The sequence below is a fragment of the Lathyrus oleraceus genome, chromosome 5 (assembly GCF_024323335.1).
Source record: "Lathyrus oleraceus cultivar Zhongwan6 chromosome 5, CAAS_Psat_ZW6_1.0, whole genome shotgun sequence".
NCBI lineage: Eukaryota > Viridiplantae > Streptophyta > Magnoliopsida > Fabales > Fabaceae > Lathyrus > Lathyrus oleraceus.
In genome coordinates this window covers 169053877-169067284 of record NC_066583.1, presented here as the reverse complement: position 1 = coordinate 169067284, position 13408 = coordinate 169053877, and positions in this window count along the sequence as shown.

Here is a 13408-nt window from a genome sequence, read left to right as displayed (position 1 = left end):
ATGCTTCTTTGTATCATCTACTATTTCATTCACCATAACAATACCATTGAATATTTGTCGCCTCTTTATAAAAATTGATTGAGTCTTAGATATAACATTACCAATAACTAGCCTTAGACGATTAGCTAGAACCTTAAACAACACTTCATACATACACCTAACCAAAGATATCGACCTAAAATCAGATGACCTTTGAGGATTGTTGATTTTAGGAATTAATGCATTAAAAAGTTAATATCATATGGATTTGGACTTTTGAAACTATCATAATCTCACGTAACTTTTTTCAGCTCCTCGTCTGAAAATGGTCTAACTAGATAAGACACCTCATAGTCGGTCATTAATCTCCTAAAGTTGAAAAAGACCACAATAAACAACAAAATTATTGATGCGTGTTTTTCGCAAGTATACGAATGCGTCAGAGTAACATAAAAGATTGCCGAATCCACATAGACCAAGTGTCAATCTATCGCTATCTATTGTTACGGTGTTTATCTAAGATAATCGAAACAGGGTTTTTAAGAGTGCACAATGAAAAATAAAGTATTAAATAAAATTCAATCAATAAAGACAGGTTCGAATGTAATTCACATAATCAATTAATAATCCAAGTACTTGCTAATAGAATTACTTATGGGCAATGTTTCCTACTTTGAAAAGAACCAATTTAACGGGAACTGTCGCTTTCGCGTATTCAGAATCGAGTTGTACTCCCTAATCAAACCCTCTTATTGTCACTTATAAAAAGGCGCGCATTGCGTTAGAGTAGTAAACCTATTTTTAAGAAATATAGTGTCTTGACTAAGTTGAAAAGTATTTTGACCTGGATTTCTTAACCAAAAGAGGTTCTCACGAACCAAACTCTAAACTTATAAACGCGTCCGAAAATAATTTTAAAATCACTTTTCTTTTTAAGTTAAAAACTCCTAATGAACTAAACAAAGCGCTTTCGCTGTATTTGAAATAGTTAAAAACAACTAAGTTTAAACAGACGTCGGAAGGCTTTCGATCTTACCCAACGAAAATTAAGTGCGGGAAAACTTAAGTTGAAAGTCAAAGTAGCCCTTAAGTGTTTCTACGAACAATTGTATGGATTATCGGTTCAATTACAATCCTTACATTCTAACCTTTACAGGTTTAGCCAAACATGGTAAAGTAAAATTGCATTTTAATTTTTATCATAAAAAACGGATAAATAAAAAGATAATAAGTGTGAGTGCGGGAAAGTAAATAAAAGTAGTGCGAGTGCGGAAAGTAAATAAAAGTAGTGTGGTGCAAGAAATAAATAAAAGTAGTGCGGTGCAAGAAATAAAAGAAAGTAGTGCAGTGCGAGAAATAAACAAAGTAAAGTGCGAGTGCGGGGAAGTAAACAAAATAAAGACAGTGCGGAAAAGTAAACAAAATAAAGACAGTGCGGGAAAATAAAGTAGACAAAGGTAAAGTAATAAAACCTGCTCCAATCGGAGGGTCGAATAAAGTGCGTAACAGAAATGAAAATGGCGGCAGGATTAAACTTCCTTCCAAAGTGCTCCAAACTCGATTACAGACTCGATTACACAGTGTGGCAACACTCCGATGTGAAGCGATTACCACTTTTACACAATACTGATATATGCCTAGTTGTAACTAAGTTTGGATCATTAAACAAATGAGATCAAGGTTCTATTTATAGGCAAGAAAAGAACATGGAGATTACAAGGATGCCCCTGAGTTTGAAAATAGGCGGGAACCATTTTGTTCTTGTGGCGCCCGCCACAGGAGGAAATTTGCATCCCCAAGTGGAGATCGTGGGGGACGTGGCAGTTGAGGAGAAGTTGAACTGGGACACGTCATGGCTGGACCCATGACGCCAACCACAGTGGGAGCCACAAGTGTAAAATACTGTTTTTTGGCTTTTTAGCTCATTTTCGCTCCTTTTCTCGATCGGGGTTCCGATTAGATTGGAAACTTGAAAACAAAGAAAAGCATAGTAATAACATAACAAAATAACAATAAAACAACTAAAATGCATGCGAAATCGGAGTCAAAAATACGGTGAGTTTTAGTGTCATCAAATTCTCCCACACTTAAACCCTTGCTTGTCCTCAAGCAAAACACTTAAAAGCTCAAAGAAGAAAAACCGGTGTCGACGAGTGATTCGGGCTAAAAAGGCTTCAGTTCAAGTCGGGATGCAGTGATAGGTACTAACTGAGTGAACCAAGGGTATCGTGATGACACTTATCCGCAGACACGGACATAAACTCCATTCCTATATTAACCAACCCATATTATCCCACAATACCTAGGCCTACCTCTTCATCTTTTTTTGGGTCCTTTTCGTTCAGACGCAATCACATTAAACCCGTTATCCGTACATGCTTCATAGTAGAGTGACCGATTAGTGAATCTGATTCTAAACATGGGGTTTCTGGCACATAAATCTGTGTAAACCCTTTTATTTGACCCAAATGCAGTTGTGGGGGATCGGATCGTAATCCGCCCTACCGAGTTCAGCGCCAGATACCTCTGAACCAACTAATAGTGGGTGAGTTTTTCTTCTTTTTCTTTGGCAGCAAATTTTTACAACTTTTTGGTTTAAATGACCTTGTGAGGGTCACCTATCCCAAAATTTGCCTTTTTCTTTATTTATTGTACTAGATCATTCACTTATGTTCATCGGTCCCCTACGTAGAGGATGCGTAGGTCGGAGATGACTGCTAGAATAAACTACTGAGGACTATACTGAAATGGTGATTAAGGCCATGGTATATGGGGTTTCGGGAGTGATTCCTATATTCATGAAGTCTATGGTGCTAAAACGATACTGATGTTTCAAAAAGTTCTCCCAAGTCACCACATCCTAACTCAAACCTGTCTTAAAGCCCCAAAACTTTCAGAACAACACCGTTTTCTTTTGCAAAAATGTTTTGGTAGGGCTAAAGGAATGGGGAGATGAGGATGTACTAAAGATACACTGTACTGGTGACTCGTCAGACACATGTATTTTCTAAAACACACTAACTAAACAACGAAATAAAACAAAGTAAACAACTAAAAAGCAATAAAAATAAACAATCTAACTAAAAACAGCATAGGGAAATAAAAAGCGACAAAATCTCATCCCACACTTAAATCGAACATTGTCCCCAATGTTTCGAAATAAGATAAGGGGAGAGTAACCTGTCACACTACTACTGACCACTGGTCCCTTCGCCATCCTGAGGTGGACAACGGGATCTACTGCGACGACGGTCTCTCCAGTCCATCCTGGCCGATAAGGCATCCTGAGCAGTCCTCACCTCTCAAAGGTTGCCTAAAATGGAACCCTGAGTGGCCTCTATCAGCGCAGAATGCTGACGGTGGTAGTTCTGCTAGTGTGATTGCTCGTTTGTGATCGCAAGCAGGGTCTGTGAAACAGTCGCATATGATCGATCTGGCCTTCGTTGCGATTCTTGCATGAAGCTCATGTTGTCCGCCAATTGTTGTTGAATGGTAGAGAGTAGGTCATCACGCCTTTGTTCTCTAGCCATGTGGTCGCTGATGCTTGTCGTGGCTATATATAAAATATAGTCTGTCGGGTACTTGACTGTAAGTGCACAGTCTAGTCGCTTTAGTTTTAAAAGATATCGATTCCACAGGGACCTATGGTCAAATTAGTGCTGCTAACGTCACTATGTTTAGCTAAGGGAATAGATTAGTAAGAGTTCGGGGGTAATATAGTAAATCTAAGGGAAATTTCCGGTTTTAAGAAAGAATTAAAGGAAGGGAATCAGTATGCAACGCATTAATCGTCAGGGATTCGATAAGTCACCGGTGAATAGTTTAAATGCCAAATATCTCTCAGTAGAAACTGTTTATTTAAAAGACTTTATCTCACACTCTCGTGGTTGTTGATTTGGCCTATAACTTTAAGTCAGAATGTACGCTCTCGCTGTCCCATTTGAAGTCAAAATTACTTTTTGAAAATAAATAAATTCTAATTGTTTTTAAAGTGCTCTCGCTGTTTTTAAACCCAATGCCTAATTTTTACTATCCAGCTCGAGCCTCACGCTCTCGCAATTGTTGTTTCTCACCTTAGTTAATTTCCCACTTTCGTAGCAAAATCGTATTAAATAGCTTTTCACGCTTTTGTGATAAAGTTAATTAAATTCATATTAAAAACTTCAGCCTAAAAGGTTATTTGAGAAAAAGGGTTTTCACCGGTTATTATTAAATCCCATCAAATTAAGATGCTACATACCGATACCGGTAGTTTAGCCGGACATATTAAATAAGGCAATCGCAAGGCATAAACAGATTAACTCAGTGGCAAACATGCTTATAACAATAAATGGGCAACAATAATAACAATTCAATAAAAACCTGGATATCGAAGTACAGAGTATAACGATTCTTGGAGCACTTGAGCAGTTGATCGCGACTTTATGAGTCGAATTTGGGGTACAAACTGCAAGTGCACAGTTCTATCGCGTAGTTTTAAAAGATATCGATCCCACAGGGACTTATGAATCGATACACCGTTTTCTAAGGTTACTTCGTAAAGCTAAGGCAGATAATACTTTGATTGTTTGGGGAAAAGTTAAAACTAAAAATAGGATCTAAATTAAATATCAATTAAGCGGATATCGGTATGTAGTTCGTCGTAATTAGGGAATCAATTCTTCGTTGGTTTCTTGGTTTTAAAACAAATCCTTTCAGTAGACACTATTGATTAAAAGTCTTATCTCAAACTCTCGCTCTGTTGAATAAACTATGATTTTATATTAACGTAGCTGTCACTTATTAGTTAAGTCAAAAACCACTTTTTGAAAACAATAGAATCCGTAGAAACTCTTTTTAAGAAAACACTAATCGTTTAAACACCCTTATCTCAAACTCTCGCTCTGTTGACTTAGGTTATATAATTAAATTCAAATGCTTAACTCTCGTCCTCACATTCAACCTTTAAAAATACTTTTTGAAAAAGATTAGAATTTAATTAACTCTAAAAATTGCTCTCGCCCTGATCTAGAATTAATGTCCAATTAACACTATCCAGTCAAAAACTCAAACTCTCGTTCTGTTGTTTTTAACTTTTTTATGTCTTTTACTTTCGTACAAAAACCTTGTTATTAAACCTGTAAATTGAGACCGTGAAAAGAGTGATTTTAATTTTAAACTTAATTAAACCAATTTAGTTTTGATTCCTTCATTCCGCTTACTTTACATACCGATACCTAAATAAATTAGCTAGACATGCTAAACAGACTTAAATAATTATCATGCATAAACAAATTCATCTCAGGCAAATAATATAAATAAACAGTAAAGCAGGGCATATATAAATTCAAACAATAATTAAAGAACCTGAGTAATTAACAGCAGTCTTGAAAACTCCACCACAGACCGGTTGGATTTGTTCTTGAATTCTTCAATCAAACAGAAAAATAAAAGCGAAGGAATAAAAAACTAGATTCTAACGTAAGGTTAGATCCGGTGAAAGGTACACAATAGTTTCCGGTGTAGAAACTATTGTGCGAAAAACAATTAATTAAGTGCTGAAAGCTTAACTGGAAAAGAAAATAAAAATAAAACTGCAATTAAAAGCAAAAACAATAAAGAAAAATAGTGGTATGCTTGCACGGCTGGAAGAAGAAAAATTGCACGACGGAGGAAAATTGAACGAACCGAGAGCTTTTCCAAAAGCTACTATTTATATTGGTACTTTTTGTAACTGCTTCCAAGGGTTTTCCGTGTACATAGCCTTCACGTTGAAAACGGTCAAGCGTGATAGTAGGCTTCAACGTGGTCTGTTGCGTTCCTTGTGCCAAAAATATAGGAGAATGGTGTGACGTCCGTCACACCATGTGTGACGCTCGTCACACAAGTGGGCAAAGCGTGACGCTCGTCATAGGTGCAACGCCTGTGCTTTCTGGGCTGGGCTTTGGCTTTTGATATTTGCTTCTTTTCATTCCTTTTTGCACCTCCTTTTGTTCCTTTTTTACTTGTGCTTCAAATAAACCACCTGGGATAAATAGAAAGAAAATACCGCGTAATATCTAATAAAATGAAATAAATTGAAGTGAATAATAATATAATTTAATTAAATTGAGTCCTAGAATGTTATATCATTTCATGTTATCAAACTCCCCCATACTTAGATCTTTGCTTGTCCTCAAGCAAAATACAGTGTAGAACTTGTTTTAAGAATTTAGCCAGATGAAATTCCAAAACACACATCAATTCGTACTAGGTTGCAAGTAGATTTCGTTTTAAAGTATCTTGAGTCTAATCTCGACAGCAAGGACTACCGCTACCACATCAAATAATCTCACCTCATGCAAGCCAGTTCAATTCATGCTATTATAGCTAGCCTGGTTCTTTTACTCTTATTTCACCCGTTTTCATTCTAGCGAAATCACATTAAGCCCTTTATCGTTTCACGCACATAGTGGAGTGACCGGTTAGTGATTCTGATCCCCTTTTTAGCTTGAATCTCTGGTACATGAGTCAGATAAATTCGTTATTTAGTCCATTGCGAATTGCGGGGGATCGGACCGTAGTCCGCCCTACCAAGTTCAGTACCAGATACCTGCTGAACCACCTCATAATGGATCTTTCATATTATGCTTTTGTATGATCTGCAACCTTTAGATTAAATGATCTGGTAAGGATCACCTAACTTAGTTAGTGCATTTCCTGATATATATTTTTTTATGTTACTTTGGGAATCATTCACTTATATTCATCGGCCCTCCACGTAGTTTGCTATTAAGATGGTGCTGACTTCTCGTATAAACTACTCGGGGTTATTATAAGGTTAAAAATCCAGGGACTTGTATAACAGCTGCCTTTCTGATCTAACATGTTGAGGTTTGTTTAGAGTGTCGGGGCGGTAATAGTTTTAGTCTTAATTTGTCTCAAGTTTGATAAAATAAGCAACCTTTATACTTACTGAGTGTGTTGAATATTTGTTATGGCTCATGAAATTTTTTGAGGGAATAGATAATAGAAATTTTTCACACTAGGGACTTAACTTAAAATAAATCTATATTATAAGAAATATATATTTTTTTTTATAAGGGAAATAACAATGAAAAGAAAAAAGAAAGGTACATACTTGAAGAAGGGAGGATAGAAAGAACACGGTTTTCCCCCTCATACTTAAATGAAACATTGTCCCCAATGTTTTAATGGAAAGAAATGAAATACAAAAAGAAAGAAAAAGGAATCAATGCTGCCTTCCGCCTCTTGTTCTTGGGCCTGGTGATCGTTGATGTACTTCTAAGTTGTCAAACCTGCTAAGCAAATCAGTGAACCGCTGGTCGGTTATGGCATTCCTCGCTTCTTGTTGTTGTTGCATTTGGCGCATCATTTGCATCATTTCGAGATTCTGTGCTTGCATACCATCAATAGCATCCATGATGTCGTCATTGGTTGCAGGCCTTCTTCGTCGACGACGTCGTGAGGATGGGCCAGCTGCATTATCAGAAGGGTTGAGCGGGACTGATTGTTGTGCAGGAATCTGATCACCGTGCTCCATTTCTTCAAACTCGTCGGTGGACGGGTTTGCTTATGCAGGCTCGGTAGCTTCGGGAGCATTAAGATCATAGATATGGCGGTTGGGATTGGTGACATCGGTTAAGGCAATGTTGGGTAGAACAACGCTTGGGACCTCTTGGTTGTTCACCATAAGATAATACCCTCCGCCTATCCTGTTCTTGATTAGGAGGCTGGACCGACAGTAGCCTATGTCCATAAATAGGGGAGGTAAAGATTCTAAAGTTTGGAGTCGGTCCCCTAGGTTTAAGCCAAGTGCTATGGTGGTGATTAATCCACCAGTTACAAAAGGTTGACGGCCTCTAGCACATAAGGTGCGGATATGATGAAATAGGAAGGAGGCGGCGTTTACCTTAGCATTCGGTTCGAAAACGCATTCGAGGAAGAATAGTTCCTTTGCGTTGACCTTGTTGTTGTTCGGTCTTCCAAAAACTGTGTTTTGTAGGATGCGGATAAAGTACCGGATAGTTGGGTTATGAATATGGGAAACAAGGAGCTCTTCCCAGTTATTGGCATCTACACCGGATATTTTCCTAAAGAGGTCGAAAGCGGCAACTGTGTTCCAGTTTAAGTTTGGAGGGATTCTGGGGTAGACTTGACCTTCTATGGGGAATTGTAGCATGGTGCTCAAATGGTTTTGGGATAGGGAGTATTCGGTGTTGAACATACGGAAGGTTGCGGTACCGGTTAAGAATTCGTCTTCACCGGTGGGAGTGTTATACGCATATGAACTTAAAAATTCTAAGGTTAGGGAGGGGTAGGTAGGTTGATTATGAGTGCATAGAAAGGTTAGATCGGCAAGGCGGAGCATCCACTCGATACCTTGAAGTAATCCTAATTGTTGTAAACAAGTTGAATCAGGATACCTGGTAGAGGTGACACCTCGTTGTTGGAAACGCTCGAATTGCTCTCTTTGATAGTTATCATCTTCAGATCGGAAGATGATGTTTCCAAAATTTTGATTTCCCGCCATACTGATGAATGAGTTGGAAGAAGTAATTAGGAAAGAAAAGAAATATATTTGATTGTATAGAATAGTTGTGATGTAGGAAGAAAGGTATGGTGGGTATTTATAGGAAAAAAATTTGAAGTTGGAAAGGAAGTGGTTGAAAAGTAAATAAATGTGGGTTAATGTGAATAAATGGGGAAGGTAAAAAGGTGAAGTGGTGTAACGGTCGCCACCCAACGGCTAGTAACGTTAACATGGTCAGACGGTGTCACGCTCGTGACAGGGGCGTGACGGGCGTCACAAGCCCTTGGCGTGACGTCCGTGATAGATTGTGTGACGCTCGTCACACAGTCATTCTGGCATGGTTACTGCTTGCGTTCTTCATAATGATTTTGGTAATTTATTTTTATTATTTATTTTGTTTTGCTTCAGATTATTTTATTCTGCTATTTAAATTTCCCTGCATGCTACTCTACTTTGTATAATAGTGCATAATTATATTTTTCATTAATAAGTTATGTAGTAAACAACAGTAGAGAGCATTATTGACAGATATTGCATAGTTCATAATAAAGTAAAATAAATCAATAGCTTCATAAAATAATCATAATGTAACATTGGAAGAAAAAAAAACAAAAATGCGAAAAAGAAACAAACACGAGCATAATTTGAAATAACATTAATGAATAATCTAACTTAAAACTAAATAACTAAGAAAAACAACTTCTATCCATCTGCATGATCTCTGGCCGGAGGAGCAAATAAGTTAACACGGTTTAGCAACTCGTGAAACTGATTTGTCATACCGTTCATGTATCCCAGAAATTCGTGTCTCATGTTAGCGAACTCTTCTCTGAGGGCGTCTTGTTCTGACATCAAAGCTTCAATGGCGGTGTTATAATCAGTTCCGGGCATATGATGTCTAAGGTCGGGTATTGCCGATTCTTCGGTCTGAACAGGTTGAGGAGGAGGATCAATATCATAGTAACCAGATGGTGTCTGAGGGTCGGATTCAGCATAAGGAATCTGGTCATCACAGATTTCATAGTCCTGGATGGATTCAGTGGATCTAGTAGGAGAGGGGGTTTCGTTCAGATTATAGAGCCAGTTATTGCGGTTATGAACACTAGTCCTAGGATCGGGCATGGTGAATAGGCAAAGAACTTGGTTATTAATTATAAGCTCAAACTCGTCAGACCCTAGGTTTGCTATAAACATAGTGTTGAAGAGGAAGGGTATACTCATAATAGTAATGCCACAAAAAGGGCTTAAGTCAAGCATAGGCTGATGTAATCCGATAGCATTACCAATCATGGTTATCAAACCGCCTATTCGAATTGGTGCTCGTTCATCTTGGATAAGGTGGTCTAAATTTGCCAACATAAAAGTGGCACCGTTTACTGGACGGTTCTGGGAAGCACAAAATATGATGAAGAGTTCATCACGTGAAACTGTGGTACTGTTTGGCTTCTTCCCAAATAAGGTGTGGGTCAGGATCTTATGGAAATAACGAAAGGCCGGGTTATGTATGTTTCCGGAGAGAAACTCATGTTCCTCGGGATCGTCATTTCCAGTCAAGCTTCCCCAAAAGTGTTCAAGTTCTCTATATTCAAAAAGTTCTTCTTGGCTCACTGTAAATGTATCAAAGGAGGTAGGGAAACCTAAAAGGTTGGTAAAGTCTTGAATATTAAATTGGTACTCCATGTTAAACATTCTGAACTGGATGAAACCTCTGCTTATTCCTTTTCCATGGCTGGGTAGATAGATCAGGGAACTAAGGAATTCTAGTGTTATTCTCCGGTAAGTGACGAATTGTCTACGGATAGGAGTTTTTCCCATCCTATCTGACTCAGCAAATACAGGACACTCTCTCTTAGTCCAAGGGCAGTCATTGCCCAGTCATCAGCATACAGGCTAGGTAGCATCTCTCTCGTGGCTAGTTCCTCAAACTTTTGTTTCTGAGCTTTCCCTCTGAATTTGATACCCATACGATCAATTTGTCCCATCAGGTTAGTGTTAGCTAGAGAAAAGAAAAACAAGAGTTAGTCAGGATTTGGCCAAATGCCGAAAAAAGAAGAAAAAAGTTTTTTTTTTTTTTTTTTTTTTTGTTTTTTTTTAATAAATTAAAATAAATTAAGAATGAATACTAAACAAAATTTAAAAGAATAATTAAGGAAGAAATGAACATATAAATATTGGTGGGTTGTCTCCCACTAAGCGCTTTGTTTAATGTCGCAAGCTCGACATAAAAACTATCAATTATAATCTATAAGTTCTGGAGGCATTTTGTCTAAGTGTAAGACTTGCGAATCTTCATTGTTTTCTGCATAGTGATAATGTTTTAGACGTTGCCCATTTACGGTAAATGGTTCCATAGATTTGCCTTTAATTTCTACTGCTCCACTGGGAAAAACATTGGTGATTTGAAAAGGACCTGACCATCTAGATCGTAGTTTTCCCGGGAATAACTTTAGCCTAGAGTTAAATAAAAGGACTGTATCGCCTTGTTTGAAGATTTTCCTTGATATGCGCTTGTCGTGCCATTGTTTTGTTCTTTCTTTGTAGATTCTGGCATTTTCGTAAGCGTCTCTTCTGAGTTCCTCTAATTCGCTTATATCAAGGATTCTCTTTTCGCCGACGGCCTTATAGTTTAAATTTAGATTTTTAATAGCCCAATAGGCTTTATGTTCTAATTCTACCGGGAGGTGGCAGGATTTTCCATAAATGAGCTTAAATGGAGTTGTCCCTATGGGAGTTTTGTAGGCAGTTCGGTAAGCCCATAAAGCTTCTGGTAATTTCAATGACCAGTTTTTCCTTGAAGTGGCGACTGTTTTCTCTAGTATCTGTTTAATCTCTCTGTTAGACACTTCCACTTGCCCACTGGTTTGAGGGTGGTAGGGTGTCACTACTCTATGTCTTACGCCATACTTAAGAAGTAGTTTTTCGAGTACCTTGGATATGAAATGCGATCCACCATCACTGACTACTATTCTTGGGACACCAAACCTTGGAAATATTATATTCTTAAAGAGTCTAGTTACTACTCGTGTGTCGTTTGTTGGAGAAGCTATAGCTTCAATCCATTTCGATACGTAGTCAACTGCCACGAGTATGTATTTGTTGCCGAAAGAGGATGGAAAAGGTCCCATGAAGTCTATTCCCCACACGTCGAAAATCTCTACTTCCAAAACGCCCTTTTGTGGCATCTCGTCACGTCTAGATATGTTTCCTGTGCGTTGACATCTGTCACATTTCTTAATAGCTGCATGTACATCCTTCCATATATTTGGCCAATAAAAACCGGCTTGTAGGATTTTAGAGCAGGTCTTGGATGTACTTGCATGTCCACCATAAGGAGCGGAGTGACAGTGTTGGATTATTATTTCTACCTCTTCCTCGGGTATACACCGACGGAAAATACCGTCGGGGCCTCTTTTGAAAAGTAAAGGGTCATCCCAGTAATAGTGTTTTATGTCATAGAAGAATCGTTTCTTCTGCTGGTAGGATAAAGTAGGTGGAACTATTCCGGCAGCTAAATAATTGACGAGGTCAGCGTACCACGGTGTAACAGATATAGCTAAGGTGGTTTCTACCTGTTTATCACCGTTATTTTCTTCCAAAGTAGCTATAAGCTTATCGTACGAGAAATCATCGTTAATTGATGTTCTTTCCGGTTCAAGGTTCTCAAGTCTAGAGAGGTGATCTGCTACTACGTTTTCAGTTCCTTTCTTGTCTTTGATTTCCAAATCGAACTCTTGTAGCAACAGGATCCACCTTAGGAGTCTAGGTTTAGCATCCTTTTTTGTTAAGAGGTATTTGATAGCAGCGTGGTCGGTGTAGATGATTATTTTGGCTCCGACCAAGTAAGAACGAAATTTATCTAGCGCAAACACTACTGCTAGAAGTTCTTTCTCGGTTGTGGCGTAATTCATTTGTGCTTCATCTAGAGTTCTACTTGCGTAATATATAACGTGAAGCTTTTTATCCTTTCGTTGTCCTAAAACAGCACCTACAACGTAATCACTGGCATCACACATTATTTTGAATGGTTCGTTCCAATCTGGTGTCTGCATTATGGGTGCGGAGATCAGTGCTTGTTTAAGCGTTTGAAATGCGTCTAAACATTTATTGTCGAATATGAATTCAGCATCCTTCATCAATAGCCCGGTCAAAGGTTTAGTTATTTTAGAGAAGTCTTTAATGAATCGTCGGTAAAAACCGACATGTCCTAAGAAGCTTCGTACTTCTCTCACAGTTCTCGGAGGTTGAAGGTTTTCGATTACCTCTATTTTGGCTTTGTCTACTTCAATTCCTCTGTTCGAGATGATGTGTCCTAAAACAATTCCTTCTTGTACCATAAAGTGGCATTTTTCCCAATTGAGTACTAGGTTTACTTTTACACATCGCTTTAGAACTCTTTCTAGGTTTTCAAGGCATTCTTCAAAGCTTTGTCCGCATACGGAAAAGTCATCCATAAATACTTCCATGATGTTTTCGAGAAAATCGGCGAATATTGCCATCATGCATCTTTGGAAGGTTGCAAGAGCATTACACAATCCAAACGGCATTCGTCTATAAGCGAAGGTACCAAAAGGACATGTGAATGTTGTCTTTTCTTGGTCATCAGGATGAATTGGTATATGAAAGAAACCTGAGTAACCGTCTAGATAACAGAAATGAGAATGTTTTGCTAATCATTCTAACATCTGGTCAATGAATGGTAAAGGGAAATGATCTTTTCGGGTTGCTTTGTTTAGTTTCCTATAGTCAATGCACATTCTCCATCCCGATTCGATTCGTTTGGTTATAGTTTCTCCTTTTTCATTTTCAATGACTGTTATACCTCCTTTCTTTGGTACTACGTGTACATGACTAACCCATTTGCTATCAGATATAGGATATATGATACCTGCCTCTAATAACTTGGTTATTTCCTTCTTC